The sequence below is a fragment of the Thunnus thynnus genome, chromosome 6 (genome assembly GCF_963924715.1).
Source record: "Thunnus thynnus chromosome 6, fThuThy2.1, whole genome shotgun sequence".
Classification (NCBI taxonomy): Eukaryota; Metazoa; Chordata; class Actinopteri; order Scombriformes; family Scombridae; genus Thunnus; species Thunnus thynnus.
This window is the reverse complement of record NC_089522.1, coordinates 14,147,205-14,160,817: the sequence shown is the minus strand read 5'-3', so window position 1 is coordinate 14,160,817 and position 13,613 is coordinate 14,147,205. Positions and strand designations below refer to the sequence as shown.

At 39.2% G+C, this 13,613-nt stretch overlaps 1 protein-coding gene across 8 annotated transcripts in view; it reads left to right on the top strand.

The window, feature by feature from the left end:
* Positions 1-13,613, top strand: part of LOC137184342 (neural cell adhesion molecule L1-like protein) — a 54,484-nt gene that overhangs the window by 2,460 nt on the left and 38,411 nt on the right. For 6 of the 8 annotated variants that reach the window (XM_067591918.1, XM_067591917.1, XM_067591914.1 and 3 more), the window contains exon 1: positions 12,346-12,662. The exons of 1 other annotated variant lie outside the window; for it this stretch is intronic. The gene's annotated coding sequence lies outside the window, so the exon portion shown is untranslated. Of the gene's footprint in view, positions 1-9,391; positions 9,499-12,345; positions 12,663-13,613 lie in introns of those variants that run through there. One more of the 8 variants, XM_067591913.1, reaches the window with a different exon arrangement.

Sequence of the window (13,613 nt, the reverse complement as noted above, 5' to 3'; positions counted from 1 at the left end):
TGTAACATATTTATGCAACATCCTGTTATTGTATAATGCTGTGAATGGGTTTGAAATAATGCCAAACCTGTCGTGACAGAATAGAATATATTTAGCTGCTGTCAGCATCTGAGCAGCTCATTGTTATCCATTAGGAGCAGCTAGTGCTGCGTAAGAGCCTTAACAGGCAGGGGGTGAGTTTCTCAGCCACTTAATCAGTGACAAACTGGGAAGAGTAAAAACTCCATGCCAGTCACTTTATAGTCAACAACATTATGCTATCAACATGCAGCTACTACATGAAAGAATATAAAACATATTTAATGTAACCTAATAAACTAATTTACTGGTAACCCAAATTGCTCTTCTGTCATTTCTAAAGGGATTTCAGATGCTTACATCTTGCATTTGTTGCCCCAAGCTAAGGAGAGGCTGTGGTGTTTCCCAGTGTTTCTCACCACATAACACACATACCAAATCACGATGTTTTATGTTGTAAAGACAAACATCAACCCATAACATCAGACCAGGATGTAGCTGCTTAGTACAAAACAATATAAGGTTTCTCATTACTGCAAAATATAAAAGTTGTATGCAAATCTCTCTAATTAAGTACAACAATTAAGTATAAATCGACATATTCTAAATTAGTCCTTTAAAGTGGTTTGTAAAGGCTGCAAAATATATTTTAGTCCTACAGAAAAGAATCAATTAGAAATAAAAATGTGATTGTGTTTGCTTTTTTTTTTTTTTAGAGAAGCACAACAATCACATATTTTACATATCAATAGACTCAGAGAAAGCATTCACGTGGATTAAGTGTTTGAGTACTGTTTAAGCAGATAATCTGAGAATACTGCATACATGAATAGATTAAGCAAGTCTGTGTACTTCTGAATCTGCTCTTGAGAATGTAAGATAACAGCTGTCAGAAACATAGTGTCAGAATTGATCTTTGAATGTTTAATTATGTTTTTTGCAAGCCGACATTGACCTGACTTCATGTTTTTGTATTAGGTTCAGTCTACACCACAGTACGATCCATCATCTTCAGCCCCCAATTCAAAACTAAAGGGTAAAAATAATCTAAAGGAGAATTTTTTACATTTGATAAAGAATGGCAGGTGGTTCTGCTGTGTCGTTCCCATGGTCCTTCCTGCTGTGAGTATTAGTTTGTGTAGTAACTCCCTGCTTCTGTGCCATAAAAGGACATGCAGAAATCCTTTCCCCACCTCTAGCTCAATAACTTAATGATGCATGGTTGGCTTTAACCAGAAGATGACCATGAAAGAGAAACTGAGTACTGATGTGTGTATTTGGTGAGGGAATTTATTGCTCTCCTCCAAGGACAGCCAGTCCACATTTGGAATGCTTGTGAAATATTTACAGGAGTCATTGACACTGGAACTCACCACAGTCAACACTGTGGTTTAAAATAGAGGGGTCACTGTCAGAAACTGATTGTGTCTTCAGCCTGTGTATCTCAAACATTTTGTTGAAAGATTTGTTAGTGTCAAACTTTCACCTGCTGAGGGATTAAGCTTGTATCCTGTGGAAATTTCCTTTAAGATTCCCAGTGAATCTCTCCAGCATAGATACCAGCACTCTTGTTACCATGGTGTCTGGCTTTCTGCCTCTCAGCTCTGGCAGTTCCTAACAACCGAGAGCAAAGGTCATGACCACTCCAGCCGACAACTGTTTGGTGAAATCAACGCCTCACACAGGGGGCACAAATAACTTTCCCGCCCTTCTGAATTTGAGCGACCAAAGTTTCTCTGGCGAGCACAAGAGGACAGGGATGATCTGGCTTTGAGAGAGGTCACGTACGCTGTCCTCAGCCTCCCTCTGCCCCCTGTGCTGCACTTTCAGGAGCATTTGCACAAGTTCAATTGACAATAGGCTGCATTCCTCCTAGCGAGTGAGGAACATGGTTTGCTGGCACTTGAAATGCTTTTCACGCCATTCATCTGGACTCTTGCTTTTGAACAGTGCCCTCACTGTTAGGACCCCTTTTTCAGGACAAGTGCTCACTTTGAGAGAGAAATACAGAAATAAGCTGTGACATATACAGCGCATCTCCTTGTTGACAGTGACAGAATGTCCCAATTGCCAGACTATGAAGTAAACATCCTCTCCACATGTGGTCACCACCTGCGGATTTCTCTGTGGATCACTGCAGACTCTGTTTTGTTTCTGTCCTGGAACCTGTGGAGAGGGGGTAACTTTATATGGGCTTTTAGCAAATGTCTGACAAATGTCATGTCATACAATCAAAACTAATCTGACTGTACAGCAGGCACATGTCTGTGGAGATGTAATAATAAGAAACCTTCCGTGTCTGACAGCAGTAAAGAATTTGGCCAGGACGCATGGCTTCCATGTTCTTACACGTTCTCCTGCTTTAAGGCTTGGGTGATGTACAAGACCCGCAACAGGTTCACACCACTGACGAGAAACCAAAAGCAGGTTCAAGACATGTCTCTGTTAATACCATAGCTTTTTTTCTGCTGATGTGCAGCATTTCCAGTGTTTCCCTTAATTTATCAGTAATGTGTAAAGTGGACAGTTGTGGAAGAAATATTTAGATCCTTTCCTTTAGTAAAATTAGCACGATGATAATACTCAATAATACTCAATTACAAGTAAAAGTCCTGCACTCAAACATTTATTTTAGTAAAAGTGGATACGTATCTAACTACTATATCTAACTACTTAAAAAATTATGTTATGCAGACTGCTGTTGGGGACTACTATAACAATGCATCACAGCTTTGCATCTGGTTTGCAAAGTATTAACTATTGCTGTCAATGTTCAAGTACAACAAACAAGTACGAAGTTCCCCTAGTAAAAGTATGAAGTAGAATAAAATGTAAGCAAAGTGCAAGTATCTCAAAATTGTACTGAAATACAGTACTTGGGTAACTTACAACTGCCACTTTTATGCATCAGCATCATTATCTGTTGATTTTGATCTTGATTATTGTGTTAAATCATCAAACCAAAGAACACAAAGGGTAGTCATACATGAGATGTGCTCAGAGTTTTACTATCATGGCGAGCACATCGTGCAAGCGTTGTACATACTTGTTTGAATTCCTACAGTGTGTCATGGTAATATATGTTGTTTTATCTCCATCATATTTTCCCCAGGCCTCTGAAGTCCTTAGCTCTACTTTTGTAGCACACCATGAGAGGATTAACTTTGACCCTTGCACTCAGTGTACTGATTTTGCTCATCTATTGCTGGTATTCCTAACAACGGGCTCTGAACTGAATGTCTGTCCTTTCCTGCTGCTGGAATTTGATTCATATGCTAATGAGCTGGATTCCCATGGATTTTTCTCTCTCCTGTGCCGCAGATATCACCCCCAAAACTCTTTTCCTCCCCCCTCACGCTTTCTGTCTTTTTTTGTGTCTCTCATGCTCCCTTGCTTTCTTTCTTTCTAAGGGTCCCAACCTCGCTCAGAGTAATCTTACACAAAACTGTTTGTGTGGTAGTACGCTGTTCTACCTTTACAACAGTTGTGGATAAGCATCTGCGTTGCCATCGGGCCATGTGCAGGTTCTAGGAAATCAGCATGCATCCCCCAGCTTGTCTGCAATGCTTGCTTCCAGTGAATAGATAAAGATAAGACAGCTTCAGAATTCCCTCAGATAAACATCTGTGTTTGTTTTTAGATGAGTTGACTTGCATTTCTTGTGAACAAATTATTTACATAGAAGTGCAGAATGTGAAGCACTGGTAACTCTAATCATGGCATGGCTCCAAAGAATACTTGCTTCTGATTAGCTTGCTCGGGTCTGTTTAAATTGTATACCTGGACAGACATGGCAATCTTAATTCTTTTAAAACAGTTAAATTGCTGCCTATAACCACAAACCATGAATCTGTGCTAAAGGTATGTTAAACTACAATATTTCTCCTCTCCTCTATTCTAAGTTACTAGTTAGTTCTTACTTGTAAAGCAACCACGAATAGTGCAAACTAACTTTTTTGTAGTAAGTAACCATGGTATATTGGTGATAATGCACTCATATGTGTCCTAATATTAAAGGTAACAGATTCAGCAGAGGGAATGCCCGTTTGTGTCATGGTGTTCTTCTCCTCCACTTTTCCAATCAACATAGATAGATACAAGGTGTCCAAAAACACCTTGTCGTGTATGATAGCCTCCATAGATATCATTGGTGTCCATAGCTTCGACCCAGATTCAGTAGGCCTATAATCTACAAGTAGAAACAGGTGTTCATCATAACTGCAACTTATATTTTATTTTAGCTGAGTGGCAACAATATAAAACCCTTGTCTTACACTCAGCAAGGTTTTCTACCTGTAAACATTGTAGTATTTAATGATTTAATGGCAGTAGTAACATACATTTTTTAAACCATGCTTTTGCTAGGGCGGGCAGTGAAAACAGAGGGGAATACAAAGTTTAGCACTTCTAATCACTACAAGTACTATTGTACCTCCCTCCTGTGTTACTTTGAAGTTCAGGCTTTTTTAAGTTTTTACTGCAGTCATGTAACCAAATTTCCTCCTAACGGCTCAGTACCTTTGTGTGAGAAAATTAGGTGTTTGACAATAGTTAGTTGGCAGGGTTGCCAAGGGGGATGTTGCAATCTCTGACTTACAGTAAACGGGCCTCAGTTGATTCTTGGCTCAGAATGTGAGACCAGCCACCCGAGTTTCATCACAACCTGCCAATATGTTCGGTGTCTGTGTTGAAACATTTATTAACCTGATTGATGTTAACACTTGTTATGTGGCCCACCTGTTCACATGCTGAAAGATGACAAGCGGTGTATCATCTGCATACGGATTGATCTGGGCCACCATGTCCTTCAGAACATTTTTTTCTTTGCTCTGGCACTTTCCTCCATACACCAGCTCCCAAACTTCCGACGTAACACAGTGGAACCCGTAAAACACTCTTTAATGGACCCTTTCAATTGGGCACACAAACCAGAACAAACACTTTCATTCATGGTGCTCCAAAAATGCTAATGAAGCAAGGCCCTGACACTTTCACAGGGGTACGCCTGTCATGGGCCTATGTTAGACAGCAGCAAGGCTATCACTTACACAGGGTGATGCAAGGTACAGCTCCTATGGTGGCTGTCCCAAGTGTAATTTAGACCTATCATGCTGATGAGTCTCCTCAAGCGCCATTGGCTCTGATCCATAGCATTGATGTAACAGATTAAGGGCAAACCAAGTTAAAACAACTGGAGTCGGTTTCCTGAAACAGCTCATGAAATGAATGAATGAAAGCTGGCTTTTTGTGCTAGTAGCACATTTTATTCACCATCAGCCATTCTTGCATTATGATGAACCTAACAACTTTTTTGACTAAGTAGTCTTTTCTAACTGATTGAGATAATATGACTCACAAATAAAGCCACAATGGTCTCTTTTGTTCATTATGCTTTGCAGCTTTAAAGGCCAGGGTTCAAATCAATTCAATTTTTCAATTCCCAAATAAAAGGCTGTGCTTATCTGATTCATTTTATGTTGTCAGTCCTTGTCAGAGCTTGCTTCAGATGAAATGATCTATGACCAGTGGCTCTATTTAAGGTGCCGCAGAAGCCTTATCCACCTGACATGTTGCAGCAGATGCTTCAAAACTCATTGATTGCCAACAAATCACAAGTAGGCGGATAAGGAATTTATTTCTGATGTGATGATTTTTTAAAGGCAGTTAGATTCCACATAAATTGCCTTTGCAGATGGTTCATGCAGAGAATTTCAGCAGGTAATTGTCAACACTTCACAACAGTATTTCTTCTAATTCCATCTGGAAGTTTTCACAAATATTTTAGTGTTATATATATTTTATAGTATTACCTTATATAAGTGGTATCATATTGCTTAATCTGCGCATAATATGAATGATACCTCTTAATGTCATGCAATGTAATGCAGTTAAGGGATTGGGATCCTGGCTCAGACTCTCTTCAAACATTTGCTAAGGTGGAATGATTACTCTTCATCCTTTCCTGCCTTGTTTGGGAAGAAACTGGACTACAGGTGCGAGGCAGTTGAAAAAAGACCCATATGCGTCTTTTCAAAGTGACAGGAAAATCGCTCTTTTCGTTTTTGCTTTTGTTTAAGTCTACCTGGGGCTTAAAGAATGACGTACACAAACTATATCTTTGGTGTTTAAAAGGCAGGGTGGGAGAGCACACGTGGAAGAGTGTTCACAATGGTGTGTACCAGCTACAAGACCAGGCAAGTGAAATGAGGCTTCATTACTTTCCGTGTCTGAGCTCTTTGGAGATGAATGTTAATCCCCAGGATTGAGCAACAGCTGTTATTTCTAAACATCATAAAATAGTATTTATCACAACTTGTCACTAAGTACATGGAAGCCCCTGTAGCGTCATGGGTGGCTGTCACTGTCAGTTCATTATTTACATTTCACCAATGAGAGGAATAGTAAGATGAGAGGAGTGTGTCAACAGGTGTATTCATTGTAGGCCTGCCTTTATTTTTCTTAATCAGACGCAGCATACTAGCATTATGTTTGGCCATAAGAATTTACATTGGGTGGATACATATGTGATGTCTTTCTTACAATATTCGTAATAATCAGTCAAGATTTATAGTATATATAATGTTGATGATAGATAAAGCAGTAGTTGGAGAGCAGTCAGTGTATTTGGTTAATAATGCTAATGGTATTGTCATTTCATTATAATTTATTTATATATTCACAACACAGGCTGAGCGACATATGAAAAGCAAAACCGTCATGACCCACTTCATCCATTTAGCAAAAACATTAAATGAATAAACAATGAAAACTCATGCACATTTCAAATCATGTACACAAGTGTCACCAACTTTTCAAGTGTTTAGGGTGGAATGCATTCAAGTGTTAAAAACTGAATTCACACGTCTAGTGTCTAGGGTCTCACTGAGGCTTATCCTGTATATAAATAGACACACACTGTATTTATAGGTCCTCTAACTACGGGTGCAACTAAACATATGGAAATCATTGTTTAGAAATAAAGTAAAGGCATAGTTCACATAGCAAATGTAAACCAAATAGTCTCCTCTTCTCCAAAGTTCACAACACAGGAGTGAATTCTGTTATGTCTCCCATATACACCGACACTTAAGCAACAAAATATTGAAGTCATTATAAAGTTGTGTTTGGATGCTTTACAATGATCATTAATAGCAGTAATATATGTAAATACAACAGAAAACATACTTTCAACTACAAAATATTTTTCATTTTTACACCAAACTGTTTTAGCTTTGGACTGCACCTATACATAGGGCTACTTTCAAGCAAAATTTCTTCCATTTGTTGGACAGCATTAACCCACCTAAATACCACTTTAGGTCTTCAAGATTATCCCATAAACTAATTACCAGCTTAGTTCAGACCATAGAGCACAGCGCTGCTTGCTTATCTGACTCGCTGCAACAGTGATGAACAATGTGTGAGGGTGAAGGAAGGTGTGAAGAGGTCTCCTCGTGGCCTCCGCATTTGAAGGGAGGAAGCTGAGTGTGACTGCTTGTCTCCACACTGTCTCTCTGTTGTGCTGCTGGCTGTGGCAAACTGATTAAGCTCCTGAATGCCACTCTTTGTCACTTTTCACTTCGACAAGGGGCACGTTTCCATAGTAATTCATTTTGTTTTGAAATCTGTGTCGCACAACAGACTCGGATGTTTGAATGGTAATTCGGTTTGTGTAATAATTCGTTGTCATAACTCCATGCGAGGGGGAAATATTCCCAATAAAAGTTAAAGGGATGTTGGAGGAGAGAAACTTTGTTTAAGAAATGTCAAATTTTAAGCTCTGTGTTTTGATATCATGAATTTTAGGTTGTAATAGCTTGCCAACAGTTCGTGTGCCAGCCTTGCTCCTGTTTATAGAGGCAACTCTTCACATCATTCCACAAAGCATTATGTGCCAGAGCAGGAACCACTTAAACCCAACTGAGTGAGCTTGGCGGCACTTAAATAAGCAATATACCTCCACAAACTTCCACATAGCGCATGTGCTCTGCAAATAACAGTTACATAAAAGGAGTGTGGCATGAAACCACTGTTTTGGTGTTAGTGGTTTTTTTTTTTTTTTTGTTATCAACTTTTTAAAATGTTCAAGGGTAACAAACAACACGTACGCACAGTTACACAACAATAAACCCCCACCACCCACCCCTGGCAGCTGCCCAACCCCCATTACAGTTGGCCTTAAAAGATCAAAGAGGAGAAGAAATGAAAGGAGAGAAGGGAAAGTAAAAGAAAAGAAAAAGAAAGGTATGATGAATGATAAAGACGATAGAGGATATAAATTATTACATGAAAGTCATGCTGAAATGTGAAGATAGCTTGTTATGATGTTAATTGTGAGAACTGAGTCAGTGTGTTTGACTGACTTCAAAACTTAAATTGTCAAACCAAATCTGTGTAATAATTGATCGCACATATTAAGTACAAAACATCCACCTGAATTTAAAAATGAAAAGTTACAATGGGATAAGTTTCCAAATGCCAATATTGTTAACCACTAATTATCCACGTGCATATACCTTGCAATGTTTATGTTTGAGTGTTTAAGATGAGCAGCTACATGCTTTTGTTATCTCCGCCGGTTGAGGGGATCATGCGCTTGGTCGTGTGTGTGTGTCTGTGTGTGTGTCTGTGTGTGTATCTTTCCACAGCTAATCTTGTCTACTACTGGACCCATCAGCCTAATATTTTTTGTGCACATTTATGACTGTATTCTCAAGGACTTCCTATTGTAAAGCTTAGACCTTTGTCTTTTCAGCAGTCCTTGCCACTTAGCAAAAGAAATTTCCAGCAATTGACTTGGCTAAGAACAAGCTAGTCTGTTGCAGGTCACATTTTGGCTTTTGTCGTGGCTCAGAATCTGACATCCATAGAAAAGTTTGGTCTCAATCCTGAACCAGAACATCTGCAGATTAGTTCCATACCTGTTATGTTATGATCAACTAAAGTTAGACACGATACAAGATGAATAAATCCTCGTTTTTGTTATCTTGACTGTAAGGGAACCGGGAGGACAACTGAGTGAGATTCCACTCTGTTTTGGAGAGGAGAGGGAGGTAGAGGAGGGTGTCATGTCGATGTTGGTGAACCCAGGATGCTCAGTTACAAAACCATTACACTATTCTATGCATCTTAAAGAAAACTGACCCTATACCACACAAAAACACTTTATTAAAAATGTTGCGTACATATCTATATAAGAAAAATGTACACACCTGGCAGAGATCTGCACTTTACTGAGTGCACTCCTCTAATTTTAAACCTGTTTTGCTTGTAAACTATGTAGAACGTTGGGATCCTGCCTTTACATAATACTGGAAGCACAAGTTTGATGTGTGTCAGAGAGCTGTCAGTGAGCTGTTTGTGTGAATTCCAGGCGTACGTGATTACTAGCTTGTAGAAGTGCTCAGGGGACTGAAACAGAGACATGGCTCATGTTACGACAACATTGAGTAATGGCGAAAAGATTCAGTGACCCTAAAGGTAAGTTGAGTTCTTACTTTATGACCCTAACCAGTTTAAAATCTTGATGTGTTAAGAAGACACGGCTACAGGCTGTTATGCTCTCATGTCACTGAGGTAGGGATGCAACTAGTGACTGTTTTCATTATTGATTAATCTGTAGATTATTTTCTCAATCAAACATTTAATCGCTTGGTATAAAACATCATAAATAGAGAAAATTGTGTGGATGCCAGTGAAAAAGAGCGCCAGGTGATGTCATCAAATGTCTTGTTTTGTTCACCTTCCCAATATCCCAGACTATTTAATTTACCATAATGTAATACAAGAAAAAGCAGCCAATGCTCACATTTGAATCTGAATCTGAAATTCTCAAATGTGAGAAATTTTTCTGTAATTTTTGCTTGAAAAATGAATGTATCACTGCATAATCGGCAGCATGCAAGGGAGGTTTTCCTGAGCAGCCAGAAAATTTGCTTAATTACACATTCTTTACTATCACTATTTTTGTTTAACGTCCTGAATTTTAAGAATGAGACATTAAGTAGCCCAACCCACTGTGTCGAAATTGTTTTGTGTACTTTTATAAACCACAGTAGACTGGAGAAAGTTTTTGTTTGCAAAAGCTCTCCAGTATTTGTTTATGAGTAGAGTTTTTCTGATGGCTTTCTCTCTCTCAGCCCCAGCAAATGTTTGTGGACGTCTCAAACCTCGTCTGTCATTGCTGTCATTGTCTATGTTGACAGCAAAACTTGTCATGATGCATTTCTTTTGTGTGCCTCTGTTCAGTGTCCACATGTTGCATGGGTTAACACTCACTGAATTTTTTTCTATTGTGATTTCAAACAATATTTGAGGATGGAAAAGAATTATGAATGGGTCACAGCATACTTACATACTTAGGTGTGTCTTGGTGGCCGTACATCATTTTTTCGATTATACTATACATTTCATTGGTTAGTTTGGAAGGTATTTTGTAATTGCCATGTATTTGTGAGCTCTGCCAAAAGACAGAAGCAGCAGACTTGTAATTATCAGGAAGCACTACAGGCAAGGACTGTCGGGGAGGAAATGACAAAGGCACGGGGCAGGACAGCCTCTTTAGTTAGTCACCACAGGAGATTGAGATGTTGTTGGAGGCATGAAGTCGGAATTCACAAATGACTCTGTCTCTCGTTTGTTTTAATGTTCATGTTAATTTAACAAGCACAATGAAATTGGTCATGAGCAGAGACCCTGAAAACACTGTGAATTGTGTTTTAATTGTGTGACTCTGACTGTTATCAGTCAGCTGCAAGTCACAATAAGAATGATGATACTTTGAACCTGAATAATGTTAATATATATAAACACAGTATATGTATAGATTAAGATTATGTTTTATATTGATTAGTACAAGAAAAAATAAAATATTTGGTCCCTTTGACTGTGTCAACATATTTCAAATATGTAGTTTCTTAGAGTTACATACTGTGTGTGTGTATACTGTATTTACTTAGACCAGACAATATATGTTTGGCCATGCTACAGCTATTGTTCTCGGATTTACATTAATCTTTTGTGCACATGGTCCCATGTCTACATGTCAGACTTTGAGTGAACATGCAGGTCCATTAGGCTTTGCCTCTTAAGTTTTTTTCTTTGTGTTTACAGAAGCCATGCTCTCTTAAACATGAAACAGGTCCATTTGAAGTGATGAAAACGGTCTTTTTCTAAATAGACTGTGTAATTAGTTCCAGCCATTCTTTACTGACAGTGCACATTAGGCCAGAAGACTAGTTCTAAAGTATAGTGGCCTAGTTCATGTTTATTCTGCAAATAGCTAAAACTCAAGACAGGATTTTGGAAGACACTTCTTACTTCTTTATTAGGCAGAGTTAAGATGGTTTTCTATCCAGATCTGCTCACTAAAGCTTACTTTAAGATCTTAGTCTGTTCTTCTTCACTCTATGTGGTATTATAACTCTAATAATAGAATATATCATCTTTGGCAAGTGTAAAATTAATGGGGAGCTTTCACTACCTAATTTCAGGATTTACTGCTGTGCTGTAAATGTCTATTCTTGGATGACCCTGCAGGGCAGTGTTAACATCGCTTACCCTATTGGTGAGGTCATTATGTCTCCATCTGCCTTAGCAAATTATGTTGTAGGCACAATCTCTATTATTCCTAATACAATGCAGATCTGGAAACAAAAAGAGAAACACTTGAAACTCAAGACAATGTCTTTTATGCTATCTGTATTACAAATCTTTGCTTTGCTCCTTGGAATATAAATTGAGCCAACTGAGAGGATTAGAAAACAGATCGATAACATTGGAGACCTCTATGTAAGAGGGATATTGAAGTTGTTTTTCAGCTTCAGGAGAAACACAGATTGGACTGAATCATTCCTTTACATATCTCCAGATAAGAGACTACGCTTGCTCAATAAAGATAAAAACCTTTAAAATAAAACAAAAGTAGGAAAGAAAAGTAGGAAATCGTGTAGCTAAAGATCCTATTAACTTACTATCAAAAACATCATGTCTATTTCAGGCATGCTCTCTCATGCCTCCATCTATTAATACCCTGGAGCACTGCATGGAAATGAAAGTACACTTCCACAAAAGCTCTGGTCCTCTCAGAGAAGATGACTCCCTTCCCTTTTCAATGGAGCTAAGACACATTGCATTCAGATCACTGTGATGGAGCCAAGTATAAATGGGCATGCATGGTTTGTGGAAGGCTGGATGGAGGGATCTAGGAAAAACAGAGGGAGAGAGAGGGGGAGAGAGAGAGAGAGAGAGAGAGAGAGAGAGAGAGAGAGAGAGAGACATGCTTGTACTTCCTCTCCGCCCATTCTTTAATGCTCACTGAGTAGCCCCGCAGTGCAGGCTTTGTCCCGGGTCATTGTCACAGGCTTAGAGAACCTCTTTGCCAAGTGAGAGGCTTTGGCGACATATGTCACTTCAGTGAGTCTCCTGTCGCTCCTTTAGCTGCTTGAGTGGAGGGGCGGGCAGGGAGGCGTGCACCAGGAACGTGAGGTGGAGCAGGAAGGACATGTCAGAGATGTTAGTTCAGAGAGAGTTGTTGGAATGATCCCCTGATGGTCCTGTCCCAAACTTTTTATATGGACTTGTAGTGCAGCGGCCCTGGTCCTCCACTAGAGGTGGACTTAAGATGTAGAATGACTCAAAAACCAGTGAGTATTGGTTACTTCATGAAATGTTTGCTGTTCTCTGTGAAATTGTTTCATTCTGTATTTGTTGTATATGTATTTGACTAGAGTAACATGTTGTGTGTGCATAACATTTGGGTATCATCTCTGCATTACTTTGCAGGCTTTACTTTGCAGCTACACTTACATATTGCAGCTTGTGGGGGTGCTGGTTGGTCTGAGGGAGGTTGTTCTAAGGTTTAAGCAAAGGGGGAAGTCATTGTATACAGTGTGTGTTGGCAAGGATTAGTCGTGTAGTAGTCACGCTCTTCATGCCCTGGCCAACTATTGGCTTAGGAAACACAATCCCTGCGGATTTGTGGCTATGATCTGCCATGTGTTCAGGTAATAGATCCCTTTACTCTCAAAACAAATGCTTTGTTATCTGTTTACATAGGGACTCCACCCCGTTTTTACGTTCCAGAGATTTTGCCTTTGAAACGGACTGTGTCAGCTTTGTTTGAGTTATCATTAAAGCGGCAGGTTTACAGATCTCCACATGCATATAAGGCTTACTAATGTGCCTAACCCACAAGTTTCTTTGGGTGTGCACCAAGCAGGGGATTTTCTGCACATGAATGAAAGTTGCCATGTTGTCAGGATCAAAACAAATCGGGACGAAAGGTTTCATTTTTCATGTCACTGGATGACTGTGGGCCTCCTACCTAACAAGGACTCTGCTGGGCTGATGTGCTTTGAGATTTAAATCACAATATTGTCACTGAGGTTTTAACTTATGTCTATGCAATAGTGCTATAGGTGGTTTCTAAAGCAAAGGTGCATGTGTGTCTGTAGGCATGTAAATGAAGGCATGTGTGTGAGCCTCTGTGTGTAAAATACGGTGTACAGTAGCACCAGACTAAGAATGAAAGAGGCTTACAGCTTTATTACAACATGAAAATATATGTTTACTCCACTGGAACAAACATCTAAAGA